This window comes from Schistocerca cancellata, chromosome 2 (genome assembly GCF_023864275.1).
Source record: "Schistocerca cancellata isolate TAMUIC-IGC-003103 chromosome 2, iqSchCanc2.1, whole genome shotgun sequence".
Taxonomy (NCBI): Eukaryota; Metazoa; Arthropoda; class Insecta; order Orthoptera; family Acrididae; genus Schistocerca; species Schistocerca cancellata.
Window position 1 is genome coordinate 700,325,876 of NC_064627.1, and position 13,564 is coordinate 700,339,439.

Sequence of the window (13,564 nt, forward strand, 5' to 3'; positions counted from 1 at the left end):
CAATCATATACAAACGTTCGCTCGACAAAAGATCCGTATCCAAAGATTGGAAAGTTGCAGAGGTCACACCAATATTCAAGAAAGGTAGTAGGAGTAATCCACTAAATTACGGGCCCATATCGTTAACGTCGATATGCAGCAGGATTCTGGAACATACCATATGTTGTGTTCAAACATTATGAATTACCTCGAAGAAAACGGTCCATTGACACACAGTCAGCATGGGTTTAGGAAACATCGTTTTTGTGAAACGCAACTAGCTCTTTATTCACATGTGAAGTCCTGAGTGCTATTGACAAGGGATTACAGATCGATTCCGTATTCGTGGATTCCAGAAGGCTTTTGACACTGTACCACACAAGCGGCTCGTAGTGAAATTGCGTGCTTATGGAATATCGTCTAAGTTATGTGACTGGATCTGTGATTTCCTGTCAGAGAGGTCACAATTCGTAGTAATTGACGGAAAGTCATCGAGTAAAACAGGAGTGATTTCAGGCGTTCCCCAAGGTAGTGTTACAAGCCCTTTGCTGTTCCTTATCTATATAAACGATTTGGGACACAATCTGAGCAGCCGTCTTCGGTTGTTTGTCGACTAATAAAGTCATGAGAAGATAAAAATAAACGGCAAAATGATTTAGAAGAAATATACGAATGGTGCAAAAAGTGGCAGTTGACCTTGAATAACGAAAAGTGTGAGGTCATCCACATGAGTGCTAAAAGGAACTCGTTAAACTTCGGTTACACGATAAGTCAGTCTAATCTAAAAGCCGTAAATTCAACTAAATACCTAGGTATGATAATAATGAACAGCTGAAATTGGAAGGAACACATAGAAAATGTTGTGGAGAAGGCTAACCAAGGACTGCGTTTTGTTGGCAGGACGCTTAGAAAATGTAACAGACCTACTAAGTAGACTGCCTACACTACGCTTGTCCGTCGTCTTTTAGAATACTGCTGAGCAGTGTGGGATCCTTACCAGATAGGACTGACGGAGTACATTGAAAAAGTTCAAAGAAAGTCAGCACGTTTTGTATTATCGCGAAATATGGGAGAGAGTGTCACAGAAATGATACAGGATTTGGGATGGACGTCATTAAAAGAAAGGCGTTTTTCGTTGTGACGGAATCTTCTCACGAAATTCCAATCACCAACTTTCTCCTCCGAATGCGAAAATAATTTGTTGACACCGACTCACATAGGGAGGAACGATCACCAATATAAAATAAGGGAAATCTGAGCTCATACGGAAAGATACGAGATTGGAATAATAGAGAATTGTGGAGGTGGTTCGATGAATCAGTGGCGTAATGATCCGCAAATAATGGAGTGGGAATGGTTTACGTCTGTTCCTGTAATTAACCTGGAAAACGCATTTTACAGCACACGTTTTAAATGTCTGATACACAGATCTCAGATCCAAAAGCCAACACAGTACAAATTTTTTAATGCCTATTCTGTTGAGTATGACCCTTTTCCTGTCACTCTACTATTATTATATTTATTATTATTATATATTTATTATTATTGTATATTATTATATTTATTAGCTGTGACTCGTGTTATAAAAACTTTATGAATATTATGTGGAACAGACGGGTACTGTGTACTTTTTTACTTCTGATTTAGCAAGTGTGGAGAGGAATCAGATGATATGATCGCAGATAAACTATAATTGGCGGCATTGTTGAAAGATGCCATTTTTAATACGGAATGTAACTCGTTTAATTATTATAACTTTTCATCTCATGCAAGAGGGTCGTGTATCCTACCAAGTTGCTATGAAGGTCATTTATGGAAAAGTATAATTTCATGAATGGAAAAGGTACGTTTAATTCTTTGATTATTTCACCTTCTCGCTTGTCCGTGGCTCGGGACATTATTTGATGAGTCGTAACTCTTAGGGAACTTTGTATCCTGGGAAATCAGTAAAGCGTGCACCAAGGTCGTTTATGCTCTATTTTGAGAGATCAATTGCTGGACTTTTATCGAAATTAATACACAACTTGGACCCTGATTTCCATGCTACAGAGTCAGTATGTCATAGCACCCAAGACGGCATCCCCGCGGCGTACGATTGTACCTCCGACAATTTTCAGAGTCGACGATCGGCGGAATTCCGCAGAACGAAATAAATTTTATTTCAGCTGTTGGCTTCGACGTCGAGAGGCAAATAGAGTATGGCTACGAACTATAACTGCCTTCTACATACCATTAATCATTTTGCTTTACAGACCTGAGAATTCAAATAGCAATTAAATTAATACCTGGGAGTGTTCTTGATATTTGTGTTAAAATATTATAGAAGCAACTACTCTAGCCCGAATGTTTCCATTCAAGTAACCAGATTCTATTCGGTCATAATAATTTAACTTCAATTTAATGGGGAGGGAAGTTAAACTGTCCAGGAATGCTTTGCCTACCTGTCAACGATTGCTTTATGGGAGGGACACATTTTGTGACACTTTGTAATTAGATTTTTATTTAGCCTTGCTTTTGTTAAGCATTTCAATGGTTCCCCATGTATTGGCGTTTGTTTAACCTCTATTTATAAGACATGCAAGACCGTTACCAAATGATAATAGAGTTGGATTCTGTTTAATCGAGCCCCATGTATTTTACGTGCAACGTATCCACTTAAACAAACGAATGGTAGTGAAATGTAGTGATTCCATCGTTTCCAAGATTAGGTAAATTGGTTTCCAGATTCTACGTGCATACTGTTGTATTGCAATAACTCCATTGTATACATTTCAGATAACAGAATACATGGCTTGTTAGTATGATAAACGAGTAGAACTACCATGAATTTATAAACTGCACGTTAATACCTGCATATCAGAGAATTTTTCATAAGGTCAGTAAGATGGTTACCTAATCGTATGTGTATATATCATGTCGTTTCTATTTAAACATTTAGATACGGTGTTAACACCACTGCGTGTAGTGTGATGGGACTGTAGGCTAGCGGTTATTATTATTATTATTGACTTATTGTCTGATTTATTTCGATCACCCACTTCAATCACGCTAACGTATACAATTGCTTGTATGATGGCTACACCGTTGCAACACCAGCAGACACGACATGCAGAGCCATCATATGGCATCCGTTCCTCCATAAATGGCGTTCACTGTCCGAGTACTCCAGCCCCCAGCAGAGGGTGTCCCACCACATGAAGCAGTTCTGACAAATGCACACTGGGTGGGACACATGGCTGTTAGAAGTCGGTGCTACGCTGGTTCGCCAAATTTAGATCATACGGAAGCATTTATGAAACCACAACTGTTTGATATTCTATGAAAACTCCACAAATTCTGTGTTGAAATCAGTGATTCTGTAATCAAAGCAATGATATCTAACTATTCGCATAATAGATTTTTCAGGATGTCAGATACTATTCTCGACAGCAGGTAAGTAAATAAAACTGTGAGAACTTAAGCCATAATCGCTGCACTACAGCAAAACAACTGTAGCAAACTACTCTGCAGTTCACATTCAAGTACTTGCCTTAGAATTCACAGACTACATTGCGACCATTCCAGCCTCGAATCACATAGAGAAAAAAAAATGGACAAAGAGCATATTAAACGCCTAAGTCCTTCAATGCGAGCTCTGCTTTCTCTTACCCTACTCTGGCGATTATTTCTCCCTGTATGGGAGGGTGCCACTAACACATTTTCACATTGTTTTACTGATTGTCATCCCAAGAGACTCTCTCCCCCAGTATGTACCAATGTTACTTGTATTTGAGCAGGTTACTTATCATAATAAACAATTACGATTGCAGATTTCTGATAATGGAACACAATCCATAAATAGGTCCCAGGTAATTTTGGGCTTTGGTGTATGTACAACTTTAGTGTGCGACGGTGAAATACATGTCTCAAGCTAGAATAAGAGTGTCACTCCATTCAGACCACTAAATCTACAACCTAGGTTGGTGTTTTTGGGGACTGGGTAATGGTATGTCTACAAAACAGTCATGGATTGCTTATAATAAGACGCAAGTATGATGACAGATATTTGCTAAAAACGAAAAAGAAACGTTCTTGCCTCAAAATGAAAATTGTCTGTGTTACTATTTATCAAATAGCTATTTTGATTACGAACCACACGTTGCGCTACTGTCATAACTTATTTGCTCTATGGTGGTAAAAAATACACATGGACCAGATGCTGAACCACTACTGACAAAATTGTTACATGACTGATTAGTTGTTGAAATGTAAAGCAGGTGCAGCAACATAAATGATCCAGTGAATAATGTCGAACGTCCATGAGGCTGCCTGCAGATGATGTGGTTGTCTACGAAAAGAAGACAGCAATTCACCTACGGTAGACTGATTATTGATATAGGGGCTCGGAGTTGGTTTTGATTTGAGGTAAGTGTAATATACAACGCAGAAAAAGGCGAAGAGACCCAGTATTGTACTATTACACTATTGATGACAACTTACAGGAAAGAGTAAATATCGTAAATCATCTGGAAATAGCCATCTGAAGCGATCTAAAGTGGAATGAGTACATAAAAACGAAATGAATGGAAAAGAATATGCCTGGCTTAGAGGAATCTTAAGAAAATATAATCCATGTACGAAATAGGTGGCTTATAAAGGAGTTGTAAGATCGATTTTTGAGTATTGCTCTTTGGACTCAAATCACTATCTGGACACAATTATAGAAAAGGCATACACATAGCGGTGTACATACACTCATTACGGAGATGCTAAACAAACTCTTGTGGTAGATCCTACAAGAGAGGCATTGAATGACATTTGGAAAAAATTACTGTTGGAAAAATCGAGAGATTACGTTCTGGGCACCATATTACTTCCACCAAAATAAATTCGCGCAAGTGCACTACCTAATTGATAGATTATATGTGGTTTCCCTAATTAAAAGGACAATATCAAAATCATTCATAGCCACCATTCAGTAAAATATAATAAACTGAATAATGAATTAGTTGGTCTCTGCTGCAGACATTCGCTTCCTAACTACTGTTACATGCCTCAAAAATAACAGCAGATTATATTTATCACTCTAGTAGTTTAAATAACAGTATTAGGTGGGCTGTTACCAAGTAAATGTACAGAGTTTTTTGAATTTCCCGTCATTTTTATACGTATTGTTGGTCACGTCTGGAACTGTTCATTTAACATAATACTGCTGCATACATGTCAGCTACTTTCCTACACAAATACGCTTGTTTAAAAAAAAGTCCCCAGTTAGTGTAATACTGGAGATGTGTGCAGTGTGGCTTTTACCACAATCGTGCTACACAGATATAACAAACGTTCCTAGAGAAATGGTTCAAATGGCTCTGAGCACTATGGGACTTAACATCGGAGGTCATCAGTCCCCTAGAATTTAGAACTACTTAAACCTAACTAACCTAAGGACATCACACACACACATCCATGGCCGAGGCAGGATTCGGACCTGCGACTGTAGCGGTCGCGCGGTTCCAGACTGAAGAGCCTAGAACCGCTCGGCCACACTGGCCGGCGTTCCTAGTGAAACAGATTTTGGTATCTTTAACTTTGTAGTTTAATTTTTTAAATTTTTAAGTGTGTTATCATACAACTCTTTACGTTTCCAATGCTTGGCTACCTTCAGCTGTTTTTGAGTCATAATTTATACTAGTTCTTAAATAAAGTATGAGAATGCTAAATTGGGTCGAAAAATAACAGTGCAATATATTATAGTGATAACGGTCATAAATTATACGAATTGGATAATAAATGATACCAGTAAGGGACTTGAAAATCTGGCAACCAGGGTGTCGATGTATCCCAGGGAAAGGGGCAATGCTTCGTCTCATTTTCTTTTTAATTTTTTGCTTTTTATGTATTACCCAGTTGGCCTAGAAGAGATTGGAAGTACGGAGAGGGAGCGGAAAAAAGATGGAGGAATGGGTGAGGGTGAAGTTGACCTTGAGGCAGATCTGAAAACAATGGATGTTAGAGCGATAAAGCTTCATTACTATCGAGGATTTCCACACAGATATTGCCTGAATTATTTTACTTACTTGAACCACTAAGTACAGTGAAGCAAATAATGTACAACGGCTCTTTATAGACTGCTCATTTCATGACATTGCATTGCATTGCATTACGTTCCACTATACGAAAGCTGTTGCGAACGTTCCATTACACCCATGGTACGGCTCTGGCATGTTTCACAGGAATTTTCGCGTTTCAACTTTCCCTCTCCACTATAATTATTGAATGCTTGACAAACCTTCATCTGTTACAATGGACTCTAAGCACTTCATCATTGGCCTGTCCCTCAAGATCGCGAGAAACAGTTTGTTTACTACAACATCTACTGAAGTGTGTCTGACAATTACTAATCCGCGTGAAGACTTTGTTAGTAACTAACGGCTGGTGACACAGATACACAAACACGAACGCGCACACACAAACACACACACACACACACACACACACACACAGCGCGCGCGAGTGTATTCAACAATTTAGGCATTAGGAAAATGCTGATATAACATTCAAAATGCGATGTTTCTCTCAGTTACCACTTATCTCTAGCGACGATTTTACGATACAAAAAAAGAAGAAACTATAGCGTGGTTTCGAGGAAGGCAAAGATGTAGCAGTTCCATTAGATCAAGACCCAGTAAAACACTACAGTGTTTTGAGGACAGTTTTACTTTATTTTAGGTTTAAGATGCTGGAGCACATGTTCTGTGTGACTGACGGTGATTTACGATTATAATAAGCTGGAGATATTTTTATATACTAAGTGATAATGAAACGTTCTATTTCAAGTTTTGAACTCTCTTTGATTGCTGTCATGTGCAGTCCATGGAAATCCACCTGAAAGTGTAACTAATATGAAATTAATGGTAAACAGTTATATCCTGGTGTCGTTTCCTTGGCCTGATTATCAAGACTGCCTTGGGGACAAAAATGGTTCAAATGGCTCTGAGCACTATGGGACTTAACATCTGTGGTCATCAGTCCCCCAGAACTTAGAACTACTTAAACCTAACTAACCTAAGGACACCACACACATCCATGCCCGAGGCAGGATTCGAACCTGCGACCGTAGCAGTCGCGCGGTTCCGGACTGAGCGCCTAGAACCGCTAGACCACCGCCCTTGGGGACAAATCATACCATTAAGTTTTCAGTTACTTTTATGCAAACATTAAGACAGTTTTAGAAAGATTGCCGGCCGGTGTAGCCGTGCGGTTCTAGGCGCTTCAGTCTGGAACCGCGTGACCGCTACGGCCGCAGGTTCGAACCCTGCCTCGGGTGTGGATGTGTGTGATGTCCTTAGGTTAGTTAGGTTGTATTAATTCTAAGTTCTAGGTGACTGATGACCTCAGAAGTTAAGTCGCATGGTGCTCAGAGACATTTGAACCATTTTTAGAAAGATTTGAGCTGAACGGTATATTTGAAACAGAAATTACAAAAACAGATTTCCTTTGAAGTGACCATTCACATAGCTACGCGTATAACTTCCAGGAAGAGTAAAGGATGCTTTTCCAGGCAGCAGGAGTTCTATATATCACAGCAGAGTTGCCACCGATATCAGAGAAACGGAAGTAATTTTGCAGATATTTTCAGATTATCATAGAGAATCCGTGATATTTTTCGATTAATGGAATCCATACTTACTTCGCTACACTTTGCAAGAAAATTACATCAGGGCCAAATACGATATTTCATCATTTGCACTAACTGACTGTCTCGAGCACAGGCCTCTGTCGCTCTCTATTTGTAGTTCCACAAAACTGTGATCTGTACATTCACTGCACCATCTTCCAACAGGGGAGGCCAAAATCCAAACCAGTAAATATCACAGGTCTCTAATGGCCGTGACTCAAGATAGCAACTGAATCTCCGAATGACGTCGCTGTAGTGACTGCCCATTCAGCGAGCAACTTCCTGCGCTGTGAACTCGCGCTGTGTGCCAGGCAGTGCACATAATCTACTGACGACGCATATGGAAAGTCAAACCCCTGAATACACAGTGTACATAGCATTCTGCGATACAACAACAAGTCCGTGGCTACCAAACAAGCCTGAGGCTTGTACCCTGGAGAGCCAGTTTTAAAATGTTTCATGTCGCTTTCTGGCGTCCCTCCGCCTTGAAACGAAAGACTGTACTATCTTATCTTTTAGCTCGTTAGCGCTGGTACAGAAATTCACACTATGTTTTTACTCTCTTCGTTAGTAATTATAACGAGTATAGATACATTTGTCAAAAGCTGAAATCGAAACTAATTTAGAATACCATTAAATCATTGACTGACGCATGATTTTCGAAGGCAGCGTTTCATGAAAGCGCAAATAAGTCTGCGGAATTCCTCAGTCAATTACCACAATACTTGGTTTTCCAGCAAGTTCACGAGATGTGGGATGTTGAGTGACTAACCGCTAATGAATTTTCTGTACCATCCGCGTAATACAAGAGAACGTCTAACCTGTTTTTTATAACGCGGTGCCGGGAAATCCTTAACTGCTTGTAATTTAGTATCATCACGTTTGATTGCTTCTCCGCTGATAACATGTCCCGAGAATTTGATATGATCCTTTCCAGATTCTGACTTCTCTTAATTTGCCGTCACACCCGCCTTTTCGAAGGCCATAAGTACGTCTTCAATTACTTTCACGTGGTCCTCCGAATTTGGGATCGCGATTCACAGTCTACATACACGATCATCTTAAGCAACTTGTGAAATGGCTCTGAGCACTGTGGGACTTAACTTCTGAGGTCATCAGTTCCCTAGAACTTAGAACTACTTAAACCTAACTAACCTAAGGACATCACACACATCCATGCCCGAGGCAGGATTCGAATCTGCGACCGTAGCAGTCGCGCGGTTCCAGACTGTAGCGCCTAGAACCGCTCCGCCACTGCGGCCGGCAAGCAACTTGTCACCAAGAACCTTGTCCAATGACCTTACAAAGTCGAGATGGAAATGTTCACACCAAAAGGTAGTACACATTACTGGTAGCGCCTTCCTCCACACAGGAATGCTGTGTATCGTCTGGAGTCCTTGTGCAAGGGGACCTGCCAATATCCGGTCATCAAATCGAAGCTGCTAATCACTTTCGCCCCATGAAATTTCTGGAGTAATTCTTCTAAGTTTTCGGGTCTGTCTAGTTGTGGTCTTATTTTGCTCACTAGGTGCGCAGACTGGTCGACCATTTGACGATTTTCATACTCACGCTGGATTTCCTCCCCGCTGCTTCACGTTTTGACTGCGGGATCACGTATGGCGATAAAAAAAAAGTTCACGTTCCCTCACTTGGAGTTCTCATTCTGCCGTCTTTATCACTCCTAGGTCACTCGAGGAAACCTACCTATGCCTTTTCAGGATCTCCATCAAACTTTCTATCTCCACCCGGTTCTATTGTGCTAGAGACTGTAGTTCCCGCTCAACAACACGCGGCATTTGAGGAGCATGCAGAGAAGGCGGGATGTTAACGTGGCTGCATGGCCCTCCTCACTGGACTGTGACCTGAGAAGTGTGTCCCTGGTAACAAAAACGCCTCACAGATTTTAACAAGTCCCTGGTGAATAGATTATCAGATTGTAAACCGATCCTGAAATAACGTGGACGTCTCTTTGAAGAACGCCCACACACTTTTTGTGACACGGATGTGATGTTTGTTCGACGTGGGTGTGATCCTCTATAACTGACTGGTTCAACCGTCACACATTTGTGTTCTTTTAATTATTTGATGCTACCTGAAGATGAAACTTTAAGCTTCGAAACCGGTAGTGGAATAAATTAAGGAGCTTACTGGCAAATGAAGTGGATTTTTATTCTATAAATATGTTCCTCAGCTGCGGATGTTCATCTGATCAAATAATTTATAAAAAAAATCCAGAGCAGACTGGCCGCAGCCTTGCGGTAATATCGCATTTGTTAGGCTTATTGCTCTGCCAGCTCAAGCTCTATGTTATGGACGTTGTTGTCAGTGACTCAGAGGCTTAACTGTTTCGAACAGTGAAGACTCGTTGTTACACGACATCTCTGAAATGTCTTCTCAAACCGTGTCATCAGCCCCCGTGCTGTTACGTAACGGCTATTAGATCAATCTGTGAAATCATTTATTATTTTCCCTACAGTAAGTAAGTAAGCAGCTGCCGATTCACATGTAAAAATTCGCAAATCCGTCAATGGGCATTCCACCTAAAGATTGAAATAACCGGAAATATGTTTGCATGGATCCTATTGTATGAGAATGAGACACTAAAAAAATGGCTTAGTACGTTTTATTACAATATCCAAACACTAATATTAATTCAATATTTATGTCATTGCCTTACACGGGACAGGACGGAATTCATACTTAACCGCAACAGTGGCTTGGCAATCGTAATAAGAATCTGTTCTACTGAAATATGTTTTCTAACATTGTAAATATCATAAATATTTACAGATATCTTTGAAGCCTGCTATATTGTACACCGTGAGTCTAATTCTCCTCAAATCCGTGATTTACATTGACTAGACATACAGTGCAAACTTTAAGTGTAAAGATATGTTTAGCATCTCTGAAAAATATTGAGTAAAAACAGAATGTCTACGATAGCGAATAGAAGCAATTTTAGGACTATGGACTGGTGATTAATGCAATACGTTTTAATTGTTCATCAGAACATTACACTGAGGTGACAAAAATCATGAGATAGCTCCTAATATCGTACTCGACCTGCTTTTGTCTGGCTTAGTGCGGCAACTCGAATTGGGATGCACTCAGCAAGTCTTTCGAAGTCCCCTACAGAAATATTGAGCAATGCTACCTCCATAGCCGTCCATAGTTGATAAAGTGTTGCCGGTGTAGGATTTTTGGTACAAACTGATCTCTCTATCATGTGTCATGAACGTTTGTTGGGGTTCTTTTCGAGAGATTGGATGGCCAAATCATTCGCTCGAACTGTCCAGAATATTCTTCAAACCAGCTGTAGCCCCGTGAGATGGTGCATTGTCAACCATAATAATTCCATTGTTGTTTGGCTGCAAATAGTTTCCAAATAGCCGAACATAATCCTTTCCAGTCAATGATCGGTTCAGTTGGACCAGCGGAGCAATTCATTCCGTTTAACCACAATCCACACTGTTATGGAGCCACCACCAGCTTGCACAGTGCTTTATTGACAACTCGAGCCCATGGGTTCGTGGGGTTTGCATCACACTTCAACCTACCATCAGCTCTTACCAACTGAAATCGGGACTCGCCTGACCAGGCCACGGTTTTCACAATCGTCTAGGATCCAACAGATAAAAAAAAAATTGAACATAGCTGCTAAGGTTCAGTGACCGTGTCAGAATTATATTAGAACAAATAAGCCCTCGGTCACAAATATTAAGTCAAAATTGACCAGGTTTCGACGCTGCTATGAGCGTCATCTTCAGAATTAGACGAACTGTTCTAAAATATATTAAGTATATAATACGTTAATAAAATTAAAGTTTGTACTGGCTGGAAAAAGATGCAGTACTTACAAGTCACATATTAAAAAAGATCTAAGCCGGAAAGGCGACGTCATGAATAGTTGTAAGTAAGATGGTGAGTCGCTAAGGGCTGCTCGTACTTTAATGACATTTGCAACCCTTCTTCACTAAAGTACGAGCAGCCCTTAGCGACTCGCCATCTTACTTACAACTATTCATGACGTCGCCTTTCCGGCTTAGATCTTTTTTAATATGTGACTTGTAAGTACTGCATCTTTTTCCAGTCAGTACAAACTTTAATTTTATTAATGTATTATATACTTAGTATGTTTTATAACAGTTCGTCTAATTCTGAAGACGACGCTCATAGTTGCGTCGAACCCTGGTCAATTTTGACTTAATATTTGTGACCGAGGGCTTATTTGTTCTAATATAATCCAACAGATAAGGTCACCAGCACAGGTGAGGCGCAGCTGGCGATGTCGTGTTGTTAGCAAAGACACTCGTATCAATCGTCTGCTGCTATAGCCCATTAACGCCAAATTTCGACACATGGACCTATCGGATACGTTCGTCGTACATCCCACACTGTGTTGCTTGCTTGTTTTGTCTCTCAGTACTGCCAACGCTACGCAAACGCCGCTGTTTTCGGTCATTAAGTGAAGGCCGCCGGCCACTGCATTGTCCGTTGTGAGAGGTAATGTCTGAAATCTGATATTCTCGGCACGCTCTTGGCATTTTGAATTTCGGAATACTGAATTCACTAACGATTTCCGAAATGGAATGTCATTTGCTTCTAGCTCTAACATTCCGCGTTCAATGTCTGTTAATTCCCGTCGTGCGGGAATAATAATATTGAATACCTTTTTAAATGAATCACCTTAGTACAAACAGAAGCTCCGCCATTGTACTGCCCTTTTATACCATATGTACCCGATACTACGACTATCTGTAAAAGTGCATATCGCTATGCCATGATTTTAGTCACCTCAGTGTGCACCTAATAATAGCACCGTCCAATGAGTTGAGTCAGTAAAAGTGTGTAGGTCGCTCAGTATTGCCCGCCCAGTTGGCCGTGCGGTCTAACGCACGGCTTTCCAGGCGGGAAGGAGCGCCTGCTCCCCGGCACGAATCCGCCCGGCGGATTTGCGTCGAGGTCCGGTGAACCGGCCAGTCTGTGGATGGTTTTTAGGTGGTTTTCCATCTGCCTCGGCGAATGCGGGCTGGTTCCCCTTATTCCGCCTCAGTTAGACTATGTCGGCGATTGCTGCGCAAACAAGTTCTCCACGTACGCGTACACCACCATTACTCTACCACGCAAACATAGAGGTTACACTCGTCTGGTGTGAGACGTTCCCCGGGGGTTCCACCGGGGGCCGAACCGCACAATAACCCTGGGTTCGGTATGGGGCGGCGGAGGGGTGAAGTGGACTGCGGTAGTCGTCGTGGGGTTGTGGACCACTGCGGCTGCGGCGGGGACGGAGCCTCTCCGTCGTTTCTAGGTTCCCGGTTAACATACAATACAATACATACAATTTGATTCTTTACCTTCAACAGGATGAGTCGCGTAGTATAATCAGACGCGTGGATTACAAGTCACTCGGTGCTTTTAATCGCCAGTCCACTGTGCTTGGAGAGCAGGTCCTTTAAGCTTCCGCAACCCGTAATTGTATGCATCAGCAGCAGCAGAGAGCGACACGTGGACTCACCCTGGTTGTCGGCGACTGAAGACGTTCTATATTCAGTGAGCCGCCGCGAACGACGCTCGACGCTCCGACCTCGCAGGTATCAAGAGTTCTCAGCTATCAGTGGATAACATTCTTACACTCGACACTCTGAAATTACCTGTCAAGGGCAGCCGACAAATAAGCAGTACAATACCAACACCCCCTCCTCGTAGACCAAATTAGCTAAACTTGCGAAACGTGACTGCAAGTACTTAAACACAACTCGTTACGAGGTTTCAGTATCTACTTCTCAGTACCTCTGCAGGAAGTGGGTATTTTCACCTGCATAAGTCATAAATGAATGCAGAATAAGGCAGTTAGCAAAGAGAACATGTGACTTTTTCTTTCATTTGTTTGGCGTTCGCATAATAATTATCCGGGAGGAGTGTACGCTCGTT

The 13,564-nt window shown here is 41.3% G+C and overlaps 1 protein-coding gene across 2 annotated transcripts in view; it reads right to left on the reverse strand.

Annotated features, from left to right (window-relative positions):
- Positions 1-13,209, reverse strand: part of LOC126162480 (ATP-binding cassette sub-family C member 4-like) — a 203,846-nt gene extending 190,637 nt beyond the window's left edge. The window contains exon 1 of one of the 2 annotated variants that reach the window (XM_049919023.1): positions 13,149-13,209. The gene's annotated coding sequence lies outside the window, so the exon portion shown is untranslated. Of the gene's footprint in view, positions 1-12,987 lie in introns of both variants that reach the window. The other variant, XM_049919022.1, reaches the window with a different exon arrangement.
- Between the last annotated feature and the right edge of the window lie 355 nt (positions 13,210-13,564).